This window comes from Dermacentor silvarum, chromosome 8 (genome assembly GCF_013339745.2).
Source record: "Dermacentor silvarum isolate Dsil-2018 chromosome 8, BIME_Dsil_1.4, whole genome shotgun sequence".
Lineage (NCBI taxonomy): Eukaryota > Metazoa > Arthropoda > Arachnida > Ixodida > Ixodidae > Dermacentor > Dermacentor silvarum.
In genome coordinates this window covers 179,828,104-179,834,536 of record NC_051161.1, presented here as the reverse complement: position 1 = coordinate 179,834,536, position 6,433 = coordinate 179,828,104, and positions in this window count along the sequence as shown.

Genomic DNA, 6,433 nt, shown 5'->3' with positions numbered 1-6,433 from the left:
GGCAACACACTTGTTTTGCAACCTGCGGTCACTGAAAAGTTCTCCTGTCGTATGCGCTTCCGAGAATCTCTGAGCAAGCATTCTGCCACGGACACTTGCACTGGCATGGGTAGCCTGCATTTGACAGGCGCTAGCTTTGCCCTTCACAACTAGCGAACAAAGCGTGGTGGCACGATTTTTTTCAGGGCATTATTAAAATGAACTTTGGTTATCCCTCTTTTTATCAGTTTGGAATGCGCTGAATGTTATGGTAGGAGAGGTTTACTGGACCACGGTTCAGAGCTCCAGCACGTGTGCTCTACTGAGCAAGACAGACGAAAGTCTAGAAACCGGATAGTACCTTCTTGTGGAATTTCATAAGTGATTTCAAGGGGAGCAAGACATTGCCTAATTGTAGGCAGAATTGAGGCGACCTGATCTTCCACCTCATCTGTTGAGCATTCAATAAGAAACAAAAAATCATCAGCATAGCGGAAGGCTTTCAACACTTTGGTCAGCATACGTTTCTCCGAGAGATTAGCGCCTAGTCTTGATAAAAACAAATCGCTCAGTATCGGAGCAATGCAGGATCCTATGCATATTCCCTTTTTCTGTAGGTAAATAGCATCGTCCCACCTGATGAAAGATGATACGAGGTAAAAGCTTAAAATCTCTAAAAAAATGACCACTCGACATCAATACATCATTTTGAAACCGTATTGTACCATATTCGTCAATGGACTGTTGCACAGCTAGTAGAAGGTCTTTATGGGGAATAGAATAATAGCGATCTTTTTAGTCGATGGAAAATGCTTGGTGACTTTTGGGGTGGGGGGGTTACTTTTCAAGAATTTAATTACTTCCTCAGAGTTCCTTATTAGGAAAGGGTCACTAACCGGCAAGCACCTCAGTTTGGCTTGCAAAAACAGAGCTACTGGCTTCTGCCAAGAGTCATTTTCTGAAACGACCACCCTTAAGGGTACGTTAATCTCATGCGTTTTCGCACTGAACAGGATCATGAGGTGTTCCCTCTTACCGTTCACTATGTTTTTTCTTAGCTTATCGAGATTGAACTTCTTGCAAAGCTTTAGAGCGGACGTTTTTACCTTGCTTAGTGACACTCCGTCGTGGCGCTTGAATACTGAGGCAACTGCCTCACTGGCTTTGGCACAAAACACACCGCTTGAAGCACACAGAACACGCCTTCCTTATCAGCTGGCACAACACAAAGTGAGTTAGCATTCAAGTACTCAGCAACGCGTTTGACCGAGATCTTGGGCCGCACTCCCTTAGAGCGGGCTTCTACGTCGACGCCCTCCGACACAATGCGTGGAACGGCTTCTTCCGGTGCGAACCTGGACACCTGCCTCACTAAAGTCAGTAATTCCTCCGGTCTTCGTTTCCACGGAAAACTTGGGCCCTAATGCCAGAGCGTCATGGATGTTGCCTGGAAGATTCACCTGTTCCGTCGTGTGCACAGGGTTGTGATGCAAAGGTCCTTTTTGGGTAGACGGCTCCTGAGCTGTCCCAATTGAGCTTGCCACTCACATTCCGTCCTCTGGGGGAGTAGGTGGGAGAACGTGCGCAAGGTCCACTCCAGTGACGAGGATTCCGTTTCCATGCGTAGTTGCGTCATAAGAAATTGCCGATGAAGTCTTGCTTGCCTGTGAAGCTCGGATTTGAGGATCTTGCATACTCTTGCGCTGTGCCAAGGGATGAAACCACTGAAGAGGGTGCTAATTTCATGCGGAACGATTTTGCGGACTACACAGAAGCCCAGTGAGCGTGCTTTTCACACTAAGGCGGCGATGAGCGATACGATGGCATAAGGGTCGCGATGAAAGGCTGGAAACTGGCCCGTTGAACTAGAAAGGACGTTCAGAAGTACTGTAGATTGGGCAAGTTGGTGCATCGTATTCTTGTACGATGCCATACAAGGGTAGTTTAACACAACTTAGAAATAAGGACAGAAGGAATGAAACACTTGGGCTTCACTACGCGAAATATCACAGTGTCGCAGTCAGTCCCTCTCTGGTAACGATGTCCTCGAAGCACGCCACACGAACGCCCAGCTCGGTGAGCACATGTTTCCTACTACAAATGCAGACATCTGCTTTTCACTAGAAAACATGTAAGTGAACGCCCCTCTGAAAACACTATCGACGCCAAAGTGCACTCTCCCAACTGGAGCTGCTCGCCAGACAGAGGAGATGCAATGATAGGTCCAGTCTCGTGATGAAACAATAAAAAAAGAAGTCGCAGTATCGCCCGAAAGGCGAAGCATAGATTACGATAGCCAATTAGTAGACAGCTATACGAAGTAAGGATAGTAGTTTTGTTGACCGTATAAACTTGTAAACATTCGTTACTAACTTAACAAGGATGCTGTCACGCATATACAAGCAAACATTAACACATCTCACTCGATCACCGCGAACGATTGCTGTCAGAACGCTGTAGTGAGGAAACGCGGGAGCAGCAGCGAGCGAATTGACCTGCCTCTCGCTTGAACGACAACTAAGCGGCACGGCGGACTGTCCCCGTCGCAGATCGCTTTCGGGACCAGCGCGGCCGCGCCACGCGCCTCCAGTGTAAAACGCCTCCTCTCTCCCCGATGCCTTGCGGGCGACTTCCTGCCCACTTTCCTCCCTTGCGCACCCGAGATTGAGCTGCCATCGCCGGCTCGCACATTGAGCATACGAAGACGATCAAGACGACGGCAGAAATGCGCCTGCAGAGTGTCCACATAAGTGGTATTAAAACAGAAAGTCTAGCCGCCACCGGTGGTACGCTCGACCACCAAGAGCAGACAACTGCCGCACGCTTCCTGCAGCATCTGCTGCTGCGGACTTGTAGCGGCAGGCGGCGAAAGAACTGCGCGTGCGCCAAGTTCTGCGAGTCCCCGCAATTTTCCTACAGGTGTTGCACCCGTTGCTCGTATCATCCCCATTTTCAGACAGTGTGCATGCGAGTGGCTTGGTCTCGCCATTCTCTTTCGATGGGAGAAAATGCGTGAAAAGAACGGGCACTATTTACAGTCTGCGCATTCAGTTTTCTTTCAATGCGTGTTACACGGGAAAAAGGGAGAGGCGACACTAACGAAGATTGGTTGTTCCTCGTTGAAATGGCACAAACCACTTTACGGGATTACCCATAAGACGTGTGGTAGAAGAGATCAAAATACAATTGTGTATTTCTTTTTTTAAGTAAAGGGGGACATCGACAAGCGCTGGTGCCTTGTCTGGTTTCGCGCAGTTGAACCCGATGGAACAAAAAACTAGCCCGATCTCGCGCCTTGCCACGCTCTCCTGCCTTAGTTTGTGTCGTCCCTACGTTTTAATGCGATTAGCCTTGTTTGCCGGCCGGTCGGTTGGTCTGTCTGTCCGTCGGTCCGTCTGTCATCTTACGCCAACCGACCCACTGACCCAAGGTCATTTCATCATTGACAGTGTACCCGTTCGCAGTGGCTCAGTGCAGGTAAGGCGTTGCGCGGCTGAGCACGAGATCGCGGGATCGAATCCCGGCCGCGGCGGCTGCGTTTCGATGAAGGCGAAATGCAAAAACGCCCGTGTGCTTGCGGTAAAGAACCCCAGGTGGTCAAAATTAATCTGGAGCGTGCCTCATAATCAGATCTGGTTTTGACATGTAAAAACCCCCGAAAGAAGAACATCATTCGTGATGCCCCTGTCATCACGCCATCGTCGTCATCCCATTGTCGTAATGACGTCGTCACTCTGTTGCCGTAATATGGTGGGCACTTGATAAACGTTTACCCATTGTCGCTATGCCATGGTCATCATACAGCCTTCTCCGTTCCGTCGACTTTCTTCATTTCATCGTAATCGTGCCGTCATCATTCAATGGCAAATAAGCCGCAGTTGCAATACAACGGCGGCTTATTCATCCCTGAATTCTGATTATGACGCCATTGCCACGTCACCGTTGTAACTGCGTTGTCCTCACCCAGTCACGATGCCATTTCGCATACCATGCTCGTCTTACTGTTGTCGTCATTTCGTTCCACCTTGGCCATGCTTGTTCATCATCGTCACGCGGTCGTCGTTAAACCATCATCATTTCACAAACGCCATCGTCATCATAACGCCTTCGTCGTTGCATCGATGTAATTCCTTCTTCATCGTTAATGAGTCGTAATCATACCGGTACAGATTCTAAATAAATGTGTCTCGAGATTACATGACTGCTTATGGCATTATCGCAGACCGTCATCGTGAGATAGGCTGTACCGGATTTTTTTTCACCCAGTAACGTACAACGCAAGACCACTATAAAATAATTATACGATACACTTAGACTGTGTCCGTCAGCAAATCTGCGTATACAACAACTCAGCTCCCAAATTTGATGCAAAATTGCTTCATTCTATGCAAACCCTTATACGTCTGATCACTTTGATATACATTTTCAGTAGATTAATTATCAATAGGCAGCATTTTCAAGATCAGTAGACTCTCAAGTAAGTATTAAGGGTTTCTCAAAGATTTGCCACTGCGCGATCCCTGTCGGCCATGTGTACGCTCACAGCACCCTCTCTCTGTCGTCGTTCCAAGCGCTTATTTGCGTGCCTAGTTTCCGACCGCTTTCCGGGGCTGGCAGTCCCCTCGCGCGTGTTTAGTTTCCCCGGCTACCCGAGGTGGAAGTAGCATTCCATGCGAATGTGTGCCGCCGATGAAGACCGCCGATCAGTTTGCGTGTATCTTTCTTCGGGATGAGCGCCGTCACCGCTCAACAGAAATGAAATTTACTCATACCTTTGGTGTAAATGACGTGTCACCGCTATGTCGTGTGCTAAAGTGCTTCGCCAGTTACAGCAATGGAATGGCGCGAGATTTTTCTCTTTTTCTTCACTGCTGTCGAATCTCCCGTAGTGGGTTAATGCTATGAGTTTGCAACAGTAACAAAGTACAGCGTCTGCAATATGATGAGCAAGCTGGTGCAACGTATTTCACAGGGGCTTCGTCAGACACGGCCTGAGTCCTCTCACTTGGCAGCAGAAACTGCGGGATGGTGCAGCCAACAGGAGATCGAACGCCGCATTGCACAGCCCACGCCGTCGCTGCGAGCTTTCCAGACGCAAGAGGAGCTGATTCTGATGCGCAGGTAAGCGTGTTTATCCAGGGAACCCAAGCAAACACGGCAAGCTACACCATCTCGTCATCACTGAAAGTAAATGTACCTGTCTTTTTGAAGTAAAAGTAAGCCCGGCGTGGACGCTTGGCTGCTAGGTCCGGTATGACAAAGCGTGCAAGGAAGCACATGAACGTAACCCTTATAAAAATTTCTATCAACATTTCTTAGACCGTCTTTAGACTATTGTTACTAGAACCTACCAACAGTCAATATAAATCCTTCCATCGGTCTTTAGGCTTCCTAACAACTCCCTAGTAACATATCAGGACTTGTTGCTGGGCTAGTTGGTTCATCTTATTCCGTAGTGTTTAGACGCAACCAAGGACGGAAAAAATTGAGGTACTTTGTACCTACTGGCCACTTTTTTTTAGATCTAAAAAAAGTGGCCAGTAGGTACAAAGTACCTATTGTTTTTTCGGCTCCACGGAAGCTCGCTGGCCTGTGCCCTCGCATCGCAGACCCGCAGAAGTTGACCCACTGTGGTAAAAGCCATACAAGGCTGTATGTGACTTGCGCGGTCGGTGTGGTGTACGAAATTCCACTTGATTGCGGCAGGGTTTATATCGGTCAGACAGGCCGTTGCATCAATGATAGAGCAAGGGAACACGAGCTGTCTATCAAGAATAAGATTAGTGCACATTTACCTATGCACTGTAATTCCTGCCCATGTGAGGCAGACTTTTTCAATATCCGCATTCTCGGCAAAAGCAAAGATTCCCTGGCACGGGAGTTAATGGAGGCTTATTTTATCGCTATGAAACGTGACATCTGTGTCAGTGATACGTCTGTGGCTTTACGCACCACTGAACGCCAGTTTCTGCACCATATGATTGGGTAACGATGCAAACTTTGAGTTACGTGCGCAAATGTACGTGCGCACAAGGCCATCTTCTCCTATAAATTTGACTCCTGTCTGCTTTCAATAAATTAGTTGCAAGTGACGCTCTTTCCTGTCCTGAATTTTTTTCCGTCCTTGGTTGCGTCTAAACACTACGGAATCCCTAGTAACACCCTAGAAGCATTTGGCCACCAACATTATTTAGAAACATGTTCATAGGTTGTCTGTAAACTTCCTACTAACTGTCTAGAAACACATTTCTTTAGACCTATTAACATTAATTAAATTGAAGCATGTTCATAGGCTGTCTGTCAACTTCCTACTAACTGCGTAGAAACACGTTTCTTTAGTCCTCCTATAAACATTAATTAAATTGAAGCATGTTCATAGGCTTTCTGTAAACGTCCTATTAACAATTTACTAGCGCTTTCTTTAGACACCCTAGTAACATTGTTCTAAAAATTG